We start from the raw sequence: 26,036 nt of genomic DNA, 5'->3' as shown, positions 1-26,036 counted from the left end.
TCATTCTGCCGTTTTAGAAGAGCAATGCTGATTGACAGACGATATTCCTGACGCCTTGAGCTGAAGGAGTAATGGAAGAGACCGTACCTAGCAACATTCTAACGGATAATTATTGAAGTTGAGTAGGCACGGCTCTCAGCCATTCTGCCAAGTCAATAACAATCTTAAACTCTGTATAGAAATTTCATTAGCGAATCCTATCCTTAAGAGGTAACTTCACATTCCGAAAAGAACCCAGAAATAACTTGTTCAGTTCATAACTAAAAGTGCCATTGTGATTTCTCAAAATTCTTGCAAAATAAATAATAATTTTCGTTGGTGTCATGTTTTTCGTACACTAACTAGTACTACTCCAGTACCCAAGTATCCCACTAGTTACGTAAGAAATTTTGTGAATTTTTGTGTCATTTCCTTACAGCGGGCGACTCCAGAAGATATTTATTGCTGAAATTTTTTCAGGCATTTCTCTTTAGAACGTTAGGAGCGTCTGACTTCTGTAATAGTGTGGGGGTGGAAATTGCATCTTGCGGGAGCCACAGGGTAAAGGGTACATCTCAGATCAATCCGTTTTGCAGAATGACAGAGTAGCACCCACACGCTCACAGTTATTGTTTACTTATTCTGAAAGAAGTGATTCAGGCGCCTTCTGACTGCAATTACATACCACTGGATGCTTATTGTGAAGGCCTTTCTGGGCTACGAATATCCGATGGAAACTAACGGAGCGACCCCATGCACTGGAAAATTTACAGTGAGTACTGAAAGATATTTGACACTCACTTGTCGAATTACAAGGGTCATTGGACTGTACCCCTATCTGAAATCATAACAACAATCAACGAACAAAGCTGAGTCAATAAACTGAGGAAGTAAACACAATATGTTCCACCACTTTGATAAGCTATTAACTTTAACTCAATTTCCTTTGTTGCCTACTCACATCCAAAATCCGCAATCAATTTTCAGAGAATGATATAAAATCGAGAGAGCTTCGGAAAAGGAGGAAATTCCAGATTCCTGCTTCCCGATTAATAGATTTCGTAAAATGGTGTATACATATTTAAGGTTGCGTATTGTCAGAGGCGCAGCTCAAATGTGTGCACGTGCCGTACGGCCAGAGTGGGTCACGAGCCATAGGGCAACAACACGCGTAACAAAGCATTCTAATTTGGTTCGCGGAAGTGCTGCTTGTATAGTAAATTGCCTGTAACGCAAGGTAGCAGCAGGAGAAAAGGATTCTTTTGAAACTCTGTGGCTATAAACATGAGAGGCCGTACCGCACCTGTGCTGCGAACTGATAAATGTTGGGGGACCACCATGCGGGTGCTGGCCCCTTGCGTCGCCGTAATGTCCGTGCTGGTACAAGTCGCTCTGTCAGTAAGAAAGCCATGTTCTGATGAAATGAACGTAAAATATCGAAGAACACTCCAGTCTTACGTATAATGCAAGAAAAGCGTATGTTAACGGGACATATTAACATCGAATATAAATTTAATTCTTTTCTGAATGAATTTGTCTGAAATGTAAAGGGGTTGGACAAAAAATATACAGACACCCCAAGAAATTCATGCTAGAAGGTATATACAGATGTTAGCCAAGCCTGTAGGTTGTGCTGTTGTATTTGACCACGAACGGCACTTGTGCAGCGTCCTCAACACGTTGCAAATGTCTGTCATGGTCAGAATAGTGTTGTGTGCAGTTATAAGTTCACCATGACGGAGATAATTAGAACGTGGGGAAATGGTTAGGGCTTCTGTAACTACACTACTGGCCATTAAAACTTCTACACCACGAAGATGACGTGATACAGACGCGAAATTTAACCGACAGGAAAAAGATGCTGTGATATGTAACTCATTAGCTTTTCAGAGCATTCACACAAGGTTGGCACCGGTGGTGACACCTACAACGTGATGACATGAGGAAAGTTTCCAACCGATTTCTCATACACAAACAGCAGTTGACCGGCGTTGCCTGGTGAAACGTTGTGATGCCTCGTGTAAGGAGGAGAAATGCGTTCCATCACGTTTCCGACTTTGATAAAGGTCGGATTGTAGCCTATCGCGATTGCGGTTTATCGTGGTCGTGCACCCACGTCTCGATCCCTGAGTCAACAGATGTAGACATTTGCGAGACAACAACCATTTGCACAAACAGCTCGACGATGTTTGCAGCACCATGGACCATCAGCTCGGAGACCGTGGTTGCGGTTACCCTTGACGCTGCATCACAGACAAATGAGTCTGCCATGGTGTTGTCAACCACGAACCTGGGTGAACGAATGGCAAAACGTCATTTTTTCGGATGAATCCAGGTTCTGTTTACAGCATCATGATGGTCGCATCCGTGTTTGGCGACATCGCGGTGAACGCACATTGGAAGCGTGTATTCGTCATCGCCATACTGGCGTATCATCCGGCGTGATGGTATGGGGTGCCATTGGTTACACGTCTCGGTCACCTCTTGTTCGCATTGACGGTACTTTGAACAGTGGACGTTACATTTCAGATGTGTTACGACCCGTGGCTCTACCCTTCTTTCGATCGCTGCAAAACCCTACATTTCAGCTGGATAATGCACGAACGCATGTTGCAGGTTCTGTACGGTCCTTTTTTCTGTATACAGAAAATGTTCGACTGCTGCCCTGGGCACCACATTCTCCAGATCTCTCACCAATTGAAAACGTCTGGTCAATGGTGGCCGAGCAACTGGCTCGTCGCAATACGCCAGTCAATACTATTGATGAACCGTGGTTTCGTGTTGAAGCTGCATGGGCAGCTGTACCTATACACCCCATCCAAGCTCTGTTTGACTCAATGCCCAGGCGTATCAAGGCCGTTATTACGGCCAAAGGTGGTTGTTCTGGGTACTGATTTCTCAGGATCTATGCACCCAAATTGCGTGAAAATGTAATCACATGTCAGTTCTAGAATAATATATTTGTCCAATGAATACGCGTTTATCATCTGCATTTCTTCTTGTAGCAATTTTAATGGCCAGTAGTGTAGGATAGAGGAAGTGTTTGGTACTTCAAGAAAGATTTATACCGAGTTCAGGGACAGTGGAAAACACTACTAAGTCACAATGCAGACTAAAGTGTGTGTTCAGTGTTTGGTATGTATGATCACTGAAGACGGTTGTGACGAAAAAAGAGAAAGTCACTGACAGAGCTGAATGTCACACTCGCGTACCCTGTCAGTACCAAAGGAGCACCAAAACAGGGAGTCGCAGGGCTAGCTGGGATTTCAAAATCTCTCATCAGTGATGCAAATGACCGTAACAGGAAAACATTATGCTTAAGCCATAAGATCTAGACTATGGAGCAAAGGAGGAAAGTCGTTTGTTCCGACGAGTCTTGTCTCACACTGTTTCCAACTTCTGACCAATTTTACATCCCAAGAGGGAAACACGGCGGAGGTTCCATGATGATTTGCGTAGTCATATCATGGTTCCATGGTTATCAAGATTACTCTGCTTCGTCAGATTACTGCCAGGTATTATGCGATCACTTTGGTTGATCAGATCCATCCCAGAGTACAGTGTTTTGTTACCCAATGGTGATGCTATGTTCCAAGAAGACAGGGCCTCTGTTCACACAGCTCTAATAGTCCAGTACTGGTTTTTTGAGAATGAGGATCAGTTGTCACATCTCCTCTGGCCATTGCAGTTACCAGATCTCAATACTATTGAACCTTTGTGAGGTACTTTGAGAGAAGGGTGCGTGATCGCTATGCACCTGAACTTGCCACTATTTTGCAGAACGAAAGGTGCAACATTCGCTTGAACTTTATGCTGAAATATGCATAAAGTCATTTCGGGAGCACTAACAAACTACACACTAAAATTTCTACGCTCTGCTGCACGGTTGTACTAAATATATATGCTTCTTCAATAATAATATCCGAACAGATACCAGATTATGTAACTTGCACAGGCCATCTCGTAATCTAGCAAAAAAATGGTTCAAATGGCTCTGAGCACTATGGGACTTAACATCTGAGGTCATCAGTCCCCTAGAACTTAGAACTATTTAAACCTAACTGAACTAACGACATCACACACATTCATGCCCGAAGCAGGATTCGAACCTGCGACCGTAGTGGTCGCAGGGTTCCAGACTGAAGCGCCTAGAGCCGCTCGGCCACACCGTCTGGCGTAATCTAGCACTTTGACTGATCAACTCTGATGCGTGAATCAAACAAGATATCAGGATCAAGCCGAATGTCTGACCCAACATAAATTTTGAAGCGAAATTCATAAATGTTTGCACATGATGAATAAGCCGGAGAATTACTAAAGTGTTTGCAATAGGCAGCATTACTTCGAAACTAAAACACAATTGAAACTGTCGTTTCAATCGCCTTTGAAGCATGGCTCGTTATAGGGACTACATCTCTGGTTTTTGTTCTTTCTGTCGTCATTCTATTCCCTCGCTCAACAGATCGAGGGAGAGCTGGCCGCTCTTCAGTAGAAAGTATTAATAGACATACAGACACGGTTTCAATACAGATATTAAAAATATAAAATATGGAGATTCCTTGCATTTACTAAAACGGGATGGCTGTAAATTGCAGATTTTATGTAAAACGTTGCTGCCTTCTTAAAATACAATCAGTTAACAGTAGTCTTCACATAAACGGAGCATTTCCCTTTACTGGAGTCGCATGCAATGACCGGTAGGGTTACTGAAGGAAGAGTGTTTTGGAAGGGATGTGGGATAGAAGATTTGTAGAGGGTGGCACCGAAACAAGCATTTGTAAAGGGAGGGATGGATGTGAGAAGGGATGGGGATGGAGGTGGAGAGGAGCGTTGATATGTGGAGAGAGTGTTCAGTTAGATCTGGAAGGATGGTTAGATCCCTTGGCAGATATCTTTATCAGGTAGGAGCAAAGTGGCTGAAGTTTCATTGACATAGGATGTGAAGAGCGTGTAGGTGTAGGATTCGGAAGATCTGTTGGTGAAAGCGTGGCACGATACGAGGGCTAATAAAGGGGCATCAAATGATACTATGGTTCAGTCTTGCGGAAGGCCGATTTGGCGGTGTTTACGCCACAACAGTTTTAACACATTTCTCCAATACTTTAACGCAAAGTTCAACATTATCAAGCATTATGCCACTTTACGCGTGTTTCCTAGAGTTTTTAACGTCCTTAATAAAAGCACAACGACCCATTTTTTTTAAAAAAACGTACTGATTCTGGTTTAAACGATCAATCGTGCACCATTGTGTGCCGCTCTGTGGAGATACTATCATGTGCCGAAAACCCGATTTCGATATCTTGAGCCAGTCGCTAATTACAAGGGATGTTACGTCTTACCTGACTCACGCTACACGTGGAAGAATACGTTGTCATCACCTTCTTAATAGCACAATGGTCCATCTTTGCAACGCAATACATCATCACATGGATTTATCATGTTCTTGGAAAATTTCCAGTGGTATTTCACATCTGATTATTACACATAGGTGACGCAGTTCCAGAAAATTGCGGTCGATGTTTTGTAGAAGCGGAGCCGGCGAAAGATAGCGCCCTAGTTGTATTGCATCGGGTTCAGATCATTCGAATTTCGTGATCAAGCTATCAACTCACGTCCACTGTCACGCTCCACAACACATTGTACCACGATTCTGACCTTCTTACGTGGGTTGTCAGCCTGCTGGAAAATGCCAGTGCCATCGGAGAACACAAGTGTGAAGGGAGGAGGTGATTCCCAGTGATGTTCATGTAGTCCGTAACTGATACAGCGCCCTCAGTTAGAAGGTCAGGCCCCTTGCAAGTGCGGGTGGGCACTGCCAAGGTACCGAGTGATCAAAAAGACAGTGCAAGTTTGGAAACTGAATAAATCACGGAATAATGTAGATAGAGAGGTACAAATTCACACGCCTGCTTGGAATGACATGGGGTTTCATTAGAACACAAAAAATACAAAGTTCAAAAAATGTCCGACAGATGATGCTTCATCTGGTCAGAATAGCAATAATTAGCATAACAAAGTAAGACAAAGCAAAGATGATGTTCTTTACAGGAAATGTTCAATATGTCCACCATCATTCCTCAACAATAGCTGTAGTCGAGGACTAATGTTGTGAACAGCACTGTAAAGCATGTCCGGAGTTATGGTGAGGCATTGGCGTCGGATTTAGAGCATCCCTAGAGATGTCGGTCGATCACGATACACTTGCGACTTCGGCTAACCCCAAAGCCAATAATCGCACGGACTGAGGTCTGGGGACCTGGGAGGCCAAGCATGACGAAAGTGGCGGCTGAGCATACGATCATCACCAAACGGCGCGTGCAAGGGATCTTTCACGCGTCTAGGAATATGGGGTGGAGCGGCATCCTGCATAAACATCGTACGTTCCAGCAGGTGTTTATCAGCCAGGCTGGGGATGTTGCGATTCTGTAACATATCGGCGTACCTCTCACCCGTCACGGTAGCAGTTTTTCTGTCCAGCGCCATCTGTCGGACATTTTGTGAACTTTTTTTTTGTTCTAATAAAGCTCCATGTCATTCCAAGCATGTGTGTCAATTTGTACCTCTCTATCTACATTATTCCGTGGTTTATTAAGTTTTCAAATTTATACTGACTTTTTGATCACCCGGTATAATGCTGTCTACGTCGTGGCGCGGTGAATGTTTCGAACAGCCGTTTGTCTGGATGCTGGCGTATCTAGACACTACTATCAACCTGGCGTAACATGGAACGAGAGTTATACGAACAGACGACACGTTTCCACTGGTCTGGACAATCCAGTGTCTACTGCAGTCGTTGATGTAATTTTCATTGGGTCTGCGTGGAAACACGTAGGCATCGTCTGTTGCGGAGCCCTGTGTTGAACAATGTGTGCTGTGAAGTGTGCTCCGAGGCACTTGTGCCTAGACCAGCATTAAGCTCCGTCGTCACATCTGTCACGCACCGCTCACTGTACTGCTTTACAGACCAGTCGAGTACCCGAAATCCAAATTGCGTGATGGGGTGTCAACGTGCAACATCTCAGCTTACTTCAGTTTCTATAGATGCTCACGATGGTTGCATGCGAATAGCCGACCAGTTTCGCGCAATTTCCAGGCGTCGGGCCATAGCAGTCTGCCCTTTGTCAAAAACGCTTATGTCAGTGGACTTCATTTGCCGTCCGTATTGTTGCTAGAATGATTTTCCGTTCGTGATATCTGGCGTTCCGCAAGGTAGTGTCATAGCCCTTCTGCTGTTCCTGATTTACATAAATGATCTAGGTGATAATCTGAGCAGCCCCCTTAGATTGTTTGCAGATGATGCTGTAATTTACCGTCTACTAAAATCATCAGACAATCAATTCAATTACAAAATGATCTAGAGAGAATTTGTGTATGGTGTGAAAACTGGCAATTGGCACTAAACAAAGAAAAATGCGAGGACATCCACATACTGAAAGAAATCCGAAAAATTTTGGGTGTACGATAAATCGCACAAATCTAAGGGCTATCGGTTCGACTAAATACCTAGGAATTACAATTACGAGCAACTTAAATGGGAAAGACTACATAGATAATATTGTGGGGAAGGCGAAACGAAGACTGCGCTTTGTTGGTAGAACGCTTAGAAGATGCGACAAATCCACTGAAGAGAGCCTACATTACACTTGTCCGTCCTCTGCTGGAACATTGCTGCACGATGTGGGATCCTTACCAGGTAGGACTGACGGAGGACATCGAAAAGGTGCAAAGAAGGGCAGCCCGTTTCGTGTTATTGCGCAATATGGTTGAGAGTGTCACTGATATGATACGAGAGTTGCGGTGGCAGTCACTGAAATAAAGGCGGTTTTCTATGAGGAGAGATCTATTTACGAAATTTCAAACACCAATTTTCACTTGCGAAGGTGAAAATATTTTGTTGACACCCATCTACGTAGGGAGAAACGATCATCATAATAAAATAAGAGAAATCAGAGCTCGAATGGAAAGATTTAGGTGTTCCTTTTTCCCACGTGCCATTCGAGAGTGGAATGGTAGAGAATAGTATGAAAATGGTTCGGTGAACCCTCTGCCAGGCACTTCAGTGTGAATTGCAGAGTAACCATGTAGATGTAGATGTAGATGTCTCTGCTCCGCTTACGTCCTTACCGCCGCCAGTGTCTGGAAAGTCACCAGGTGGTATTAAATCTCCTACATTTTAGCCCATTAATGTGTAAACGCAGTAGATACTTTCTGTTGAAAGCTGTTTCTAGTATCTCTTGATTTAGCCGAGTTGTGGACTGTAGGATTATTATTTCGCTTACTTTACTGCTATGTCTTTGGCAGACTCTATGTTTAACAAGTCGCTCTCTAGGAGCCTGCTACTTTTGGCAACTTTTGTTTCTATATACTGTAACTCATCCTCTACACATATCTTGAGCGAAGTGGGTTATCCACTAGTCATTTCTGACATGGCTTCCTTACTCATACTATCTGCTGTAGGTGATGCGTCGTCCATGAACATCAGCATTGATATCTGGCCCTCTTTGCCCCATCCCCTTTTACACATTGATTCTTTTTCTGGAACTTCTTTTCCAGTCCATTTTTTCTTTGGCCTGGAACTTATAAGTGTTGAGAAATTTCAATATGTCTTATAATACCTATGACACAAAGATGCCTTTATTGTTGTTCCATCCCTGTTACTCCCACTTGATAGCAGATGACTTTGACAACTGATGGTTTCTGTATCTCACCCTACTCTAAGGTTTCTGTTTTGTCCTGCGATCGGCAGGACTAACTGTCAATTTGAACACACTTTATTATAATTAAAGAAGAAAACGCCTTCTTGGTATACACTAAGTTTTAAACTCAAGAACGACAAGAGAAACCCACAACTCTTGTGGTGAAAACCAAATAAGGAAACAAGGCAATGAAAGAAAAATACTAACCAAAATCTACTCTACACAAAGCCAGCCGGGTGGTCGAGCGCCTCTAGGCGCTACAGTCTGCAACCGTGCGACCGCTACTGTCGCAGGTTCGAATCCTGCCTTGGGCATGTATGTGTGTGATGTCCTTAGGTTAGTTAGGTTTAAATAGTTCTAAGTTCTAGGGGACTGATGACCTCAGAAGTTTAATCCCATAGTGCTCAGAGCCATTTGAACCATTTGAAACACAATACGAAATACAACATGCTACTACAATGCTACAGCGAGTGAATACAATGCTAAGCCGGCGTAAGTACTCGCCGGAGCTGTTCCTAAGTGTTGGTAAACATTGCCGGTCTGTCGGTCTAGGCGTGCTTATAAAGCCAGGTTGACGGAGTGCTACAACAGTCATTTGAGTTCCGATTGGTGGAACACTGTCACATGTTCTCTGGCGAAATAGTTCCGTGTTTATTTGGAAAGTCTGTCACTGTTTGTGCTCCCTGCCGCCGTTGGATAAGCAGCTGCAGCAGCAAGTCGTATACCCCTAGCTTACTTATTTGTTACATAGTTTAATTCTTAATTTCTTTGCGTGTTTTTGGGTTCTTGCATTGTTTAATTCATAAATTTGGGACGTATTATAGTATTTGAGAGCTGTAGCATCGCGTTTTAGTGTTTACTTCGTAGATTCTTACTTAAATTGCGTGTGAGTTTCGTATAGGAGGTGTAATTTCGAGTTTTAGTTACTGTAATCGTAAATTCAGGCAGATTGTAGCGCAGTCGTTAGGCATTTGTACAGGTTAGTTAATACATTCTTTGCGTGTTTCCCTTGCGTTATCTAGGCACTGACTCGTGTTTCAGTAACTGTTGTTCAACATCGATTAGAATGGACAGGGACTGTGATTGCTGTGTTCAGATGAGGGCTGAGTTGGCATCCCTTCGCTCACAGCTGCAAGCGGCGCTGACTTCGGTCGCGCAGCTTGAGGCTGTTGCCAATGGGCACCACTGTGGGGAGCCGGACTTGGGTATCACGGGGATGTCAACCTCGTCCCGTCTGTCCCCAGATCGGTCTGCCGCTGTGGTTGCCCCGGTTGCTGCCCGCAGTGGGGCTGAGCCCTCGCCTGTGGTTGATTGGGGGGGGGGGTCGTTTCAAGGCGTGGCAGGCAGCGTAAGACCTCCCCAGAGGCTGATCAGAAAGCCTCCCCGGTGCGTCTGACAAACAGGTTTCAGGTACTGTCTCTGGCCGAGCCAGATGCAGCTGCCTGCCCCGTTTCAGAGGATGATTCTCAGCCTTCAAGGCCCGGGCAATCGCAGAGGGTGGTCTTATTGGTAGTTGGGAGCTCCAATGTTAGGCGCGTAATGGGGCCCCTTAGGGATATGGCGGCTAAGGAGGGGAAGAAATCCAGTGTGCACTCTGTGTGCATTCCGGGTGGAGTCATTCCTGATGAGGAAAGGGTCCTTCCGGATGCCATGAAGAGCACAGGGTGCAGCCAGCTGCAGATGGTGGCACATGTCGGCACTAATGACGTGTGTCGCTTTGGATCTGAGGAAATTCTCTCTGGAGTCCAGCGGCTATCTGATTTGGTGAAGGCTGCCGGTCTTGCTTACGAGATGAAGGCAGAGCTCACCATCTGCAGCATCTTTGACAGAACCGACTGCGGACCTTTGGTGCAGAGCCGGGTGGAGGGCCTGAATCAGAGGCTCAGACGGTTTTGAGACCGTGTTGGCTGCAGATTCCTTGACTTGAGCCATAGGGTGGTGGGGTTTCGGGTTCCGCTGAATAGGTCAGGAGTTCACTACACTCAGCTGGCGGCTACACGGGAAACGGAGGCTGTGTAGCGTGGACTGGGCGGTTTTTTTAGGTTAGAAGGCCTCGGGAAAGTACGGGGTGGGCTGCAATCTCAAAGGGTGCATGGCAAAAACAGGACGTGCTTGGATCAAGGAACAGTCGGAATTGTAGTTGTAAATTGTTGCAGTTGTGCTGGGAAAGTCCCTGAGCTTCAAGCGCTAATAGAAAGCACAGAAGCTGAAATCGTTATAGGTACAGAAAGCTGGCTAAAGCCTGTAATAAGTTCTGCAGAAATTTTTACGAAGTCTCAGACGGTGTTCAGGAAGATAGATTAGGTAGAATTGGTGGTGGAGTGTTTGTGTCTGTCAGTAGTCGTTTATCTTGTAGTGAAGTCGAAGTAGATACTCCGTACGAATTGGTATGGGTGGAGGTTATACTTAACAGCCGAACTAAGTTAATAATTGACTCCTTCTACCGACCCCCAGACTCCGATGATATAGTTGCGGAACAGTTCAGAGAAAATTTTAGTCTCGTAACAAATAAATACCCCACTCATACGGTTATAGTTGGTGGGGACTTCAACCTTCCATCGATATGTTGGCAAAAATACTTGTTCAAAAGCGGTGGTAGGCAGAAAACATCTTCCGAGATTGTCCTAAATGCTTTCTCCGAAAATTATTTCGAGCAGTTAGTCCACGAACCCACGCGAATTGTAAATCGTTGCGAAAACACACTTGACCTCTTAGTCACAAACAATCCAGAGTTGATAGAGAGCATCATGACTGATATAGGGATTAGTGATCACAAGGTCGTTGTAGCTAGGCTCAATACCGTTTCTTCCAAATCCACCAGAAACAAACGGAAAATAATTTTATTTAAAAAAACGGATAAAGTGTCACTAGAAGCCTTCCTAAGAGACAATCCCCATTCCTTCCGAACTGACTATGCAAATGTAGACGAGATGTGGCTCAAATTCAAAGATATAGTAACAACAGCAATTGAGAGATTCATACCTCATAAATTGGTAAGAGATGGAACTGATCCCCCGTGGTACACAAAACAGGTCCGAATGCTGTTGCAGAGGCAACGGAAAAAGCATGCGAAGTTCAGAAGAACGCGAAATCCCGAAGATTGGCTAAAATTTACAGACGCCCGAAATTTGGCACGGACTTCAATGCGAGATGCATTTAATAGGTTTCACAACGAAACATTGTCTCGAAATTTGGTAGAAAATCCGAAGAAATTCTGGTCGTATGTTAAGTACACAAGCGGCAAGACGCAGTCAATACCTTCGCTGCGCAGTGCCGATGGTACTGTTACCGACGACTGTGCCGCTAAAGCGGAGTTATTGAACGCAGTTTTCCGAAATTCCTTCACCAGAGAAGACGAATGGAATATTCCAGAATTTGAAACACTAACAGCTGCTAGCATGAGTTTCTTAGAAGTAGATACCTTAGGGGTTGCGAAGGAACTCAAATCGTTTGATACGGGCAAGTCTTCAGGTCCAGATTGTATACCGATTAGGTCCCTTTCAAATTACGCTGATACAATAGCTCCCTACTTAGCACTCATATACAACCGCTCGCTCACCGATAGATCTGTACCTACAGATTGGAAAATTGCGCAGGTCGCACCAGTGTTTAAGAAGGGTAGTAGGAGTAATCCATCGAACTACAGACCTATATCATTGACGTCAGTTTGCAGTAGGGTTTTGGAGCATATACTGTATTCAAACATTATGAATCACCTCGAAGGGAACGATCTATTGATACGTAATCAGCATGGTTTAAGAAAACATCGTTCTTGTGCAACGCAGCTAGCTCTTTATTCGCACGAAGTAATGGCCGCTATCGACAGGGGATCTCAAGTTGATTCCGTGTTTCTAGATTTCTGGAAAACTTTTGACACCGATCCTCACAAGCGACTTCTAATCAAGCTGTGGGCCTATGGGGTACCGTCTCAGTTGTGCGACTGGATTCGTGATTTCCTGTCAGTAAGGTCGCAGTTCGTAGTAATATACGGCAACCGAGTAAAACTGAAGTGATATCAGGTGTTCCCCAGGGAAGCGTCCTGGGACCTCTGCTGTTCCTGATCTATATAAATGACCTGGGTGACAATCTGAGCAGTTTTCTTAGGTTGTTCGCAGATGATGCTGTAATTTACCGTCTAGTAAGGTCATCCGAAGACCAGTATCAGTTGCAAAGTGATTTAGAAAGATTGCTGTATGGTGTGGCAGGTGGCAGTTGACGCTAAATAACGAAAAGTGTGAGGTGATCCACATGAGTTCCAAAAGAAATCCGTTGGAATTCGATTACTCGATAAATAGTACAATTCTCAAAGCTGTCAATTCAACTAAGTACCTGGGTGTTAAAATTACGAACAACTTCAGTTGGAAAGACCACATAGATAATATTGTGGGGAAGGCGAGCCATAGGTTGCGTTTCATTGGCAGGACACTTAGAAGGTGCAACAAGTCCACTAAAGAAACAGCTTACACTACATTCGTTCGTCCTCTGTTAGAATATTGTTGCGCGGTGTGGGAGCCTTACCAGGTAGGAGTGACGGAGGACATCGAAAGGGTGCAAAAAAGGGCAGCTCGTTTTGTATTATCACGTAATAGGGGAAAGAGTGTGGCAGATATGATACACGAATTGGGATGGAAGTCATTACAGCAAAGACGTTTTTCGTCGCGGCGAGATCTATTTACGAAATTTCAGTCACCAAATTTCTCTTCCGAATGCGAAAATATTTTGTTGAGCCCAATCTACATAGGTAGTAATGATCATCAAAATAAAATAAGAAAAATCAGAGCTCGAACAGAAAGGTTTAGGTGTTCGTTTTCCCCGCGCGCTGTTCGGGAGTGGAATGGTAGAGAGATACTATGATTGTTGTTCGATGAACCGTCTGCCAAGCACATAAATGTGAATTGCAGAGTACTCATGTAGATGTAGAGGTAGATGTAGATGTAGATGTAGATGTTTCTGTCCGCTGGCGATGTTTCTCTCTGCGCTCCTGAAAGAGGAGTCAGCAGCCCATCTTGCGGGTTGGTTCTGCGGGCCCTCTAACAATAAGAGGCCGCTAGGACAGTTTCCATCATCTTATTCAGCTTGAGATTCTAAAGCGACTTTTCTTCAGCTACAAATACCATCAAAGTATCCAGATTTGCCTTTATACACTCCTGGAAATTGAAATAAGAACACCGTTAATTCATTGTCCCGGGAAGGGGAAACTTTATTGACACATTCCTGGGGTCAGATACATCACATGATCACACTGACTGAACCACAGGCACATAGACACAGGCAACAGAGCATGCACAATGTCGGCACTAGTACAGTGTATATCCACCTTTCGCAGCAATGCAGGCTGCTATTCTCCCATGGAGACGATCGTAGAGATGCTGGATGTAGTCCTGTGGAACGGCTTGCCATGCCATTTCCACCTGGCGCCTCAGTTGGACCAGCGTTCGTGCTGGACGTGCAGACCGCGTGAGACGACGCTTCATCCAGTCCCAAACATGCTCAATGGGGGACAGATCCGGAGATCTTGCTGGCCAGGGTAGTTGACTTACACCTTCTAGAGCACGTTGGGTGGCACGGGATACATGCGGACGTGCATTGTCCTGTTGGAACAGCAAGTTCCCTTGCCGGTCTAGGAATGGTAGAACGATGGGTTCGATGACGGTTTGGATGTACCGTGCACTATTCAGTGTCCCCTCGACGGTCACCAGTGGTGTACGGCCAGTGTAGGAGATCGCTCCCCACACCATGATGCCGGGTGTTGGCCCTGTGTGCCTCGGTCGTATGCAGTCCTGATTGTGGCGCTCACCTGCACGGCGCCAAACACGCATACGACCATCATTGGCACCAAGGCAGAAGCGACTCTCATCGCTGAAGACGACACGTCTCCATTCGTCCCTCCATTCACGCCTGTCGCGACACCACTGGAGGCGGGCTGCATGATGTTGGGGCGTGAGCGGAAGACGGCCTAACGGTGTGTGGGACCGTAGTCCAGCTTCGTGGAAACGGTTGCGAATGGTCCTCGCCGATACCCCAGGAGCAACAGTGTCCCTAATTTGCTGGGAAGTGGCGGTGCGGTCCCCTACGGCACTGCGTAGGATCCTACGGTCTTGGCGTGCATCCGTGCGTCGCTTTGGTCCGGTCCCAGGTCGACGGGCACGTGCACCTTCCGTCGACCACTGGCGACAACATCGATGTACTGTGGAGACCTCACGCCCCACGTGTTGAGCAATTCGGCGGTACGTCCACCCGGCCTCCCGCATGCCCACTATACGCCCTCGCTCAAAGTCCGTCAACTGCACATACGGTTCACGTCCACGCTGTCGCGGCATGCTACCAGTGTTAAAGACTGCGATGGAGCTCCGTATGCCACGGCAAACTGGCTGACACTGACGGCGGCGGTGCACAAATGCTGCGCAGCAAGCGCCATTCGGCGGCCAACACCGCGGTTCCTGGTGTGTCCGCTGTGCCGTGCGTGTGATCATTGCTTGTACAGCCCTCTCGCAGTGTCTGGAGCAAGTATGGTGGGTCTGACACACCTGTGTCAATGTGTTCTTTTTTCCATTTCCAGGAGTGTATGTCAGTCTTATTACCAAGTAGTGGTTAACATTATTATCTTCCTGGTTTTTCTGAAGGCAATCTTCATATTTTATCCAGCCTGCTTCACTCAATTGCAATGTTACCATTTGTCAGTTCGTACCTTCTTTGGTAATGTGGTAACTCTTCATGTGTTTTCAGTGGATTTCATAGTTCACTTAAGGCGAATGTTGGGTGACGTGACGAATTCCTCCTTCGATTCTCGTCCAGTCCTACAACATGTTTCGTTTCTCAGCCGAATGTATGATGTCTCGCAGATTTGTTCTAACAGACTACCGTAAAACTGGAAAGTGTAATGTTCTTACTAGGAAAGTTCTATTTCCGAATGTCGCTCTAAATACATTTACAGACAACTAGTTTCGGCATTTGAAATTGCCATATTCAGATCATCTACATACATCAATCATTGTGTCACTCAATATAGTGCCCAGATCATACACACATTTGGGAGTAACTCGTTAAAGGCGAAGGCAATGTAAAGTCACAGTAAGCAATCCCTGTGGACTAAATATATTTTAGCACAAGTATGCTTTTACTGTATACATGACGTTACACTGGTGAGTCTTCTTCAGCGAGATGCTCTCAAATATGTTTACGACTACATTGAGCGGTGCAATGGGTGTTCTCTGCTCGTGGTCTGAAGATTGGAATTTAAGTTTCCGAAACTACTTGTCTACATATGTATTTATTGTTGTGTGAGTAAATAAAACTTCTCTAGTAAGAACATTACATTTTTCAAATTCAGAGAGCGCTCTCCTGCAGACAATGAAAGGTAATCATACCACAAAAGCACCATTAACATCTGAATATTACGTTTTCATTCTATCTCATTACTTGAAAATATTTGTAAGGTAGTCGTAGGGTAGAACATAGCCGCAGTTATGGTTCATCTTTATCGCTGCAGTCCGTTAACCCCAGCCTCATATAGCTCATGTCACACTCACGTTGATAGCGCTTCATTCCTTCTTTATCGTTCAGCAAACTAGTACCATAAATCATGTTACAGCTCAGGTATGGAAAAGGAGTTCTTCGTTTACTATCACTACCGGTTTCATAAGTTTCACCCATACGTTATTTTTAGTGTCCTCGATTTCTGAAACGTGTGCATCGAGGTAATGTAAATTACGGAATTAACGAGTAAAAAGCGAAAGCTGACTAAACAGTACCAGTAGCGATAAAATGTGCAGTTTATACGATATTTTTGACAATATTGACAAAAAACTACAATTTTCGCTAATAACAAAACCAGTCCCGTCTTAGCAAGTGGCTCAGGAGATATCTCTCTAGATGAAGACAAACATCAACTTTTCTTTTCTCTCTTTCAAGATTTGATGTCGCCAGTTGAAAGATAAACAGCGACTTGTATTGTTTTACTGCGATAGAGATTATTAAATTTTTAATAACTCAAATCATTAGTTAATTCTGAAAAACAATAAAAACCCGTATGTCTCCCTCTCTCTCTCTCTCTCTCGGATATTTTCGTTGCAGTGAATTGATCCAAATGGTCCAGTAAAGAAAACTACCAGCGGTTGCTAATATTTGTCTACATTTTTCCCCAAACACAGCTATCCAGTTTCAATCTTTATGAAACATTCAATCTTTATGAAATATTCTGAAAATCACAATTCAGGTAGTTGTTTAGAAAGATCGTGGTTTAAATTTAATTCTTTTATTTGCCTTCGCAATTACCAGTTATATTGTGCAACAAACTTTCATTGAAAGTTTGTAGAACACTTAAATTTAGGATTTCTACATTTATATAATGAAAAATAACCAGTAAAATAACTACTTATCTCTGGCTTCAGATAAATTTTTTTAAGTAGCAATATACCCTAGTATCATTCAGTATAAGAAATTTGTAAATAATTGTGAATCCATGAAATATAAAATCAGCCGGATGATATTAAATGCCTTGTAGTGGTGAATAATGATCAACATCAACTCACAGAATCGCTAATTTAAACAAAATCTAGCTAATAATTTTCCGTGTTTTTATGGTTTCTTATAGAAACTGCTAAACAGCTACAAACAGTCCATTAATTCATAATGAATAGAGTCCAGCTAGAGCACATATTCAGTAATATAAACACTTTTACAGTTATCAATATTGTAACCTAATATTTTGAAGAGCTTTTGAACAAACTATTAATTATCTCTGCTTTCCCGCTTGACTTGCGCTTAAAAGCTACGTGTGGAGCACCCCAGGCAATAGCCCAGGCCTAGTCGGTCAATACTGCATGACTGCAAATATTCTAAAGAAATCGCTCGCCCAGTTCGTCAGAAAGTGCTGCGCTATTTTCAATTGAGGTGGGCCTGAAGGAACAGTATTCTCAGACACATTACAGAAAGACTTTCAAAACATGACAACACTTCACTCACAAGCTCCTTATAATTTTATGCTCCCTTATTTCGTAACAAATTTAAAGTGACGTTTTTAAAACTTTCCTAGGTAGACTTCTCATCGCCGTGTAACATTTGAGCAAACTGCTTTTTAGTGAAAAGCTTTCGAATCTGCGGGCCATATAGATACGTTCTTCAACCTTTGATTCACTCACTTTTGCGAATTTTCCATCAGTTACTTTTATGCTTCGCCTCCATGGTTCATTTTCTTTAAAAAATAAGAAAAAAATAGTTGCGTAAAAATCCCTTTAGAACTAATCTTAAGGACAAATTGCAATCACTACTATGTGCAAATAACCAGAGGTTATTTGATTGTTTCAGTCTTGTCCTATGTAACAGTTACACGAGTGCTGGAAACTAAGTTTTTATATTTTTCCCTGTAAATCAAAAACCGGAGCTAAGTTACAGATTTCCTTCTCGTATTTGTAGTCAGCACAGTGGAATGCATGAGAATCAGCTAGTTTAATGTATTTTCACTGATGCACGGTGTTGTTAGTCTTTCACACACAGCATCGAGTGGAATAATGTAGCGTTTAACAGCTTGGCAGTGGTTTAACATTTCTGGGGGATTTATTGTTTGCAGCTGCGTCATTGTTGTTCAGCCAAAGCAGGGGCGTCCTTCCCGGCAATCGAGTCAGTCTTTCCTGCACATACAATCGCGTGCCGGCCCGGTAGCCGATTATTTGCAATAATCTTCGATATTTACGACAACTTAAAACCATTCAAAAAGTTGTACGGAACGAAGAAGCTAAGACAGGCGACCTCATATACGAGTTCACTGGCGATCTAAAACATTACGAGAACTTGCTTAATCGCGTGTGTGTGCACCTTAGGAAGGCAACAGATCGGTAATTCTGCATGGTATGGCCTCTACAAGTCTTTGATAGGTTATCGGAGATATGTTGCATCAGACGTGGACGCATAGGTCGCACAATTCCCGTAAATTCCCGGCCAATGGATTGCAGACGCGGGACTGCTGCTTGGTAGCGTCCCAGGTGGGTTCAGATTGGGTGATACAGGAGGCCAAAACATCGATGTGACTGTAATAATCCTAAAGCCCTTTTAATACTAATCTGGCCTTGTGACACGAACAGTTACTGCATGGCTCCATCCTTGTTGAGGAAGGCGCCTAGCATGAAGGAATGCAGTGGTCCACAGTAATGTTTGCATAGTCCACAGAGGTCATGATGCCTTCTATCACTCCTATAATGTCCTCCATAACACCGACCAAACTGATCTGCGTCCGTAGCATGGCCCTGTTTCGAGCAACTGTTCGCCTGGATGATGGTGTATCCGGTCATGACCATCGATCAGGCAACACATTTCCATTGATCCAAGGTTCAGTCTCGATGATCCTGCGAAAATCGCTATCGGAACTGACGATATCAGTAGGTCGTCATAAAAGCACATGGAGGCCCTGTGTGAGGACAAGAAAGTGCACTGAATGACGTGCTCCGAAACACTTGTTCCTGCACCAGCATTGCACGCTGTCAACAGATCTGCCATAGATCGCCACCTATAGTACTTTACAAAGCAGACAAGCCTCCGGTCTATGACGAGATGTGGACATGTGGTTTCTTGGTCCGTCAATCACTTCCTGCAGATGCTCAAAGCTGCTTATACCGATGGATTTCCCCATTTTCTGCCTGTATCGTAGCTAGGCGCCAATGGCCTAGCCTCAGTGGTGACACCTGTTCCGGTCAGATCACCAAATCGGGCACGGCTAGCACTTGGATGGGTGGCCGTCTGGGTCTGCTGAGCGCTGTTGCGAAGGGGGACGCGCTCAGCCCTTCTGAGGCCAACTGGGGAGCTATTTGATTGAGGAGTAGCGGCTCCAGTCTCGAAAACTGACAATGGCAGGGTGAGCAGTGTGTTGACCACACACTACTCCTCCATCTCCGCATCAGTGTCGCCTGTCAGCTGAGGATGACACGGCGGTCGGTCGGCACCGTTGGGCATTCCGAGTCCTGTTCGGGCGTAGTATTTTAGAGTTTTATCGTAGCTATAATGATTCGTTATTCGTCCCTGTTTCACTTATATAGCGTGGTACGCAAAACTTAAGAACGCAAGTAACTTTCGCATGATGTGTCGCTGCCAAGTAACGTAGATCGATGAAACACGGACCATATGCAGAAAGAACTGTTACAGGATAGTACAGTAACGGAAAGAAATAAGCACTGAGACGAACAGAAATGACACTTTTTTTCAAAGACAGTAATTACACTTGAGTCATCCTGGGTTCTGATGATCCCATGGACAGTACATGGTTCCTAATAAGATTTGTGATGAGCACGGACGGCATTGCATGGTCTGTAACCTGCTGCCATACTGACCAAAAGGTTGGTAAGAAATTCTTGCGGTAGGGCGTTCCAACCCTCCACCAGCGTGGTTGAGAACTACTCGAAGCTCGTAGGTGCATGTGGACATCCTGCAATATGTCTCCCCAGAGGATCACCCACGTGCTCTAATGGATTTAAATAGAAGAAACGGGCAGCCGGTCCATTCGCTGAATATCTTCTAGTTCCAAGAGCTCCTCCGCCTATGCAGTTCGATGCATTGACGAATGTCCCGCTCAAAATATACACAGGGGCAGAAATACAGGGTCACGATAACGTTAACTGGCGAGTGCACTCGGTACAAGGATCTGGAGGTCAGCACGACCACGGAACGTTAGTCTCTGCACGCCATAACACCTGCACCATCAAAACGATCATGCTCGACAGTGCTGGTCGTACCCTCAAATTTGCGAAAGTTGGTAACATATAATACACCGAAGAAAATTCTCAAACATGGTTGTTTTCGTGGTTCGGGTGTTACGGTGTGGGGAAATATAAAATTACAGGTTCATTTCAGGGACATTCGCCGTAAATAAAAAGCATATCCACGCTTTTCATTGTCATATCCATTCTGAAATGATAGCTTCACGAAGTAGTCTGATCGCTACAATAGTAGAACATGGATTGATGGCCAAAAGCACACATGTAAACACACGGATCTTATGTGAGTTACAGGACAGTTTATTGTGGCACTGTTACCTTGTTGTTATTTTATCATGTACCAGACATGTAACGTCGCTCCTCTCCCAAACCTCTTTCACAATGCCGTAGAAAGAACCTATGATTCCAATAAAAAATGTCACTTTCTTAATTAGGTAGCTATAAATATTAAACATTACTGGCATGATTCATAAAATTTGTTCGCGATAGCTAAGCAAAAATTGCACCACGGTATATGTATTCTCTTTGGATATCTCAGCCTCTATAGCGTGTACACAATTAACAGAAGACAATGGAAATCATACAGCCAACCACTTGCACATCGAACGTTTATTCAGACCTTTACTTAGGTTTCGACAGATATAAATAGTGTTCGCTAAAGAACTGCAGAATGAAAGTGGTCAACTGATATCCCTATCTTTATTTGAGTATAAAGAACGATAAAATTGACTTCATAATCTTTCGTAACCAAATTTGTTCACATAGCACTACCCCTGGTTGATATGGCTCACCGCCAAGCACACATATTGGCCTTTTTCCATTCAAATGTTCATCATGCTTCGGCCACTCCGCTGTCCTGTGAGAATTTTCTGAAAGAGATAAATTTGATTAAAACTGCAGCCAATAATAACGGCCATCAACCGCCAATAGTAAACCGAATATTGCATAATAAAACTGTTAAAAAGTAGTTCACTCTAGGAGGCTACAAACTGGAAAAGACAGTCAAAGAGATAGGAAATTTCTTTTCTATACCGTATGTAGGGAACATTTCATACAAGATTAGCCGTCTTCTTACTAAGAAATGTACCTGTCATGTTTCGTTTCCAAAAAAAGTCCTGGAAAAAATTTACTCACGCCTTAAAGCGTAATGACGAACTATTTCTCATTCTGGCATCTATAAAATAAGGTGCAGTGACTGTCCGTGTTTTTATATAAAACAGACAGGAAGAGCAGTAAAAGTTAGAGTGAAAGAACATTTATTGGGCAAGAAGGTGGTGACGTTCATGGCTCTACTTATGCTCATGGCTCTACAATGTGCTCATTCCACTACTAAAATGGAAGACACGGCTATTTTGCGTAGGGAAGAGAAGGATTGTAGGTTGGACTTGCTGGTAGAATTTCGAATTTTTAAGCACGATTTCAGTTATAGGGGCTTTATTCTTAATGATCAGTTACAGCTTGAAAACAGAAACTTTTTTGATGGCTTTAGACCCGTTCTTAAATTGCCACAGCAGCTGCATCGGGTTTTCCACGCTGTTTCGAGATGTTATCTTACTCAAAAACGCCACCTGTCACTATCCTGCTTTAATGTGCGCCGTAATTTTGATCCCGTTTGCGTAGATTTATATTCTTTTTTGTACGTTTTATTGTGTTACTGTTTCTGTATTGCTATTTAATGCAATTTTATCAACATATCAGGTGTCTTTTGTGGTCGGCACCGCTTCTTATGTGAGCCCCACTTGAGCATAAGTTTCCGGCGGGCTTGTCCCTTCTATTGTGTTAGTTGTCTGTTCATATGTATGATGCACATCTGTCTTAGATTGTACGTGGATCATTTTTTACTGTTGACTAAGCCTTATGGCTATGCCACAGCATTTGTATAGATACTTTTTACTGTTGACTAAGCCTTATGACTACGTTTCTCTTTTCACGCAATATGTGACACGAAAAAGTATTTCCAATATATGTAATTTTTAGGTTTCTCTTTGCTGCACGCGTGATTTACATGTACTGCTTGTAATGCACCCTATTTTTAGGTGCTATTACTTCTTCTGAGGAAGACAAGTTTATATTAATCGAAACCTACGTAAAGGCTTGAACAAACTTTTGACGTGCGAGAGGTTAGCTGTAAGATTCCCATTGTATTTTATAATACTACACTTTCTGACGGCTGCGAAGTTCACGATTTTTAATTAATGGGACATTATGAGATTGTCGACTTCTTAAAACTAGATATTGCACGTTGTATATTCTTTAATTAAGATTTTACACAAGATCTGAGCTACTGATTGAAGAGGGCGAGGGAAGAGACGAGATCTATGTAAGATTTTCTGTGGTCATCAGTCCCCTAGAACTTAGAACTACTTAAACCTAACTAACCTAAGGACATCACACACATCCATGTCCGAGGCAGGATTCGAACCTGCGACAGTAGCGGTAGCGCGGATCCAGACTGTAGCGCCTAGAACTGCTCGGCCACTCCGGCCGGCTGATCTTTCTTACCTGTGAAAAATCACGCCAATGGACGTATCTACACAGATGGGAAACGCCGCGTTTATTGTGTTGTTACGAGAATTATACGTATAAGAATTTTTTTCTTTATGAATTTAGATAAATTAATAATAGCAATGTGTTGAATTTCTTTTTCGATTCTTTTCGTGTCATGTTAAAGAAACTGTGAGTAACTTTTGAAACGAATATTATTTATGTTAGATTTCAAATAATGTGGTAATCAAAGGAAAGTGTATTTAATGTTAAAACTATTGTAAGATGTGAAAATTGTAATTTATACACTTGGTCCATACGTAGGTAATGCATTAGGATATGTGTAGTAGAAAACCTGTGGTGAATACCCTACCTGTAGGGGAGCGGGAAAGGGTGGAGGCAGGCGAGGCGGAAAAACGCACACTGGGCGCGGTTCGGCACAACGGGCTCAGTAACACAGTCGGAGGCGAGCAACAGTCGGAAGTACACGTACTGTACCGAGGAGGCTACCCAGGAAAAGTGGATTCCATTGAGCCTCGGATGAACCGATTCCGACGACTACTTGGCATGGCTATGTTCTGAGGCACAAAATTGGAAAGATTACGACGCTAAGAAGATGGAAAGTGCCGATATTGTGTGAGCCTTAGCCGTGCTTGCATGTGTGCCGTGCTGCCCGCTATCTCGCTGCCCGCCAACCGCCGCACCGACTTGCACAGGTCAAACATTTATTTCATCTTTAGAAGTGTATCTGTGTGGACCAGTGTCGAAACTGTTTCTAATGGTTCAATAATAACGTGACTTTCACCAGAATTGCTTTAGCCATGACTTATCCTGATCACTGACCTAGACAGGATCCTTACCTCGTATTGTGCAATCCGAGTATCCTAAACTGAAAGTTTAATATTTGTGTTAATGAAAATCATCAGCAGATTAATCTATGCCATAAAGGAATCTATAGTTCTGTGTGCTGTTGCAAATATTGGTAAAGAACAAAAGAGTTTTTGTTGGATTGAGTTAGCGATGTTATTTAATTAATTTGAGACAGAAATAATGACAGTTAAATTATTCAGAAGTAAGACAAAAGAGTAGTTATCCAGAGATTGATAAATTTGTGTGTTAATTTGCCTTCAGTACTAGATAGTTTCAGTATAACGACTATAACAGTTTCAGGCCCCCCCCCCCTTGCTCTTGTTCATTCGTTCAAACCTTGATGTGTACTGATCAAATTTGACCAGTAAAGCTAAATTCTATATTAATCCTAAATGTATTAGTGTTTTTCCATTATTCATGGTGATATTGTGTGTGTCCTTTTAAGATTGTAGACGCTAGGGCAATCTATGCCCGATTTCAGTCTGCTCAACATACAAAATGCAGTTCGTAGTAATCATTACTGTGTGGTGTTGTGTAAATGTAGCTCGTCCAAATTAGTACCAAAAAGAGAAAACTAGTTCAGTGGATTTTTCGGGTTCCAAACTTTGCCATATAACGCATCATTACTACGTGTTAATATGCTTGTACATGCACCCACTTGTACAAGGAAAAACTCACTAATTGCCTAAGTAGGCTGGCGACCGAATTGTTAGTTATAGGTAGCATCTACTGTGTGTGTACTTCTTGTCCATGCGAAAGAATAATTATACTGTACATTTGCTTGATGCATCACTGTAGTTATTGACTGAGTATAAGTCCGATCTTGCTTCTATTAGGTACACGCGATCAACTAATGTACTAAAATCCTTGTTTATTAGGTGAAGCCCGTGAACTTATTACAGTACAGGCTTTATATAGCTAACCTACGTCCGATAAGGGCGGTAGCGTTACAAGTGGCTTCCCGGTGACAGGACATCCAGCTGTTGTCAGTTACAAATTAACGTAAAGATTGAACAGTGGATGTTCAGTGGCACGAATTGCAATAAAGTTCTGCAAAATAAACTGCAGTGTGAGTCAAGTATAATAGTGTGGTATAGTTGGCATTTAGTATGGACAGAAACATAGACGGGGTAGGTGCGCCGAGCGAAATGGAGAATGCGGCTGGCAGTAGCCGGAGTTTACGCGGCCAGGTAACAGATGGCGTTAGCGGAAGACAATTGGCGTACATACAATACCACGAACATGTCAATGAACAGATTGAAAGGTTGAGATCGCCTCGGACACAGCAAGGAAGAAAACAGGAAGTAGAAGATGACTTTGTAGATGATAGTGGGTATGTGAACGAATCCACTGACATATTTGATTCACCACAGATAAAGAAAGAACCGAAAGAAACTTCTGAAGTAGAATCGGAACACATCGATCCTGTAGAACAAAACAGTATAAAAATTTTAAGCATAAACGATTTATTTGAACAATTAACCAAACAAATTTCAGGACAGAGTGAGTAGATCAAAACACAGAATGATCAGCTTCAAAAACAAGTCGGTAGTCAGGTTAATCAGCTCAAAACACACGTTGACGAGCAACTCAAAACACAGAATGAACAGCTTAAAACGCACGTTGACGAGTGACTCAAAACACAAAATGAGCAACTTCAAAAACAAGTCGGCAATCAGGTTAATCAGCTTAAAACACATGTTGACGAGCAGCTCAAAACACAGGTGGATCAAATTAAAGCACAGGTTGAAGGACAGGGAATTAAAATTAGTAAACAAATAGAACAGGTAGAACAAAAAGTGGGTAATTTAAGTTCTGTGGTAAATACTCTGAAATTTGAAATTGATACCATTAACAAAAATATGGATACTATGCAGGAGGAAATTGGTAACATTAATAGTAGATTTGATGTTGAAATTTTCAACATCCAAGAGAAAGTAGAACCTCCGGTTGAAACTAAGGTAGACGAAAAAGTTTTCGGTCTTAAAACTGAGGTCGTAAACGAATGTCAACACGGGATATCACAATTGAAAAAGGTAGTTTTGGACACAGAAAGTGATTTAAGTAAAAAAGTAGCCGGATGTGTTCACAATTGTGAACAAAATACTACGAAAATTCAAGGCAGAATTTTCGATCTGGAGAGCAAAATTAAAGATAGGCCTGGTGTTGTCTGTAATGGCACACCAATTACGAAGCTGTTAGAAGGCGAGGAACGCTTCGATCCAGCCAAGAAACATAACGGGTGGCATCCGTTAGATTTTATCAAAAATTGCGAGAGAGTATTTCCTGAGCACTTGTCTGATCA

Source organism: Schistocerca serialis, chromosome 9, assembly GCF_023864345.2.
Source record: "Schistocerca serialis cubense isolate TAMUIC-IGC-003099 chromosome 9, iqSchSeri2.2, whole genome shotgun sequence".
In the NCBI taxonomy this organism is placed as follows: domain Eukaryota; kingdom Metazoa; phylum Arthropoda; class Insecta; order Orthoptera; family Acrididae; genus Schistocerca; species Schistocerca serialis.
Note: the sequence above shows the minus strand (reverse complement) of the source record.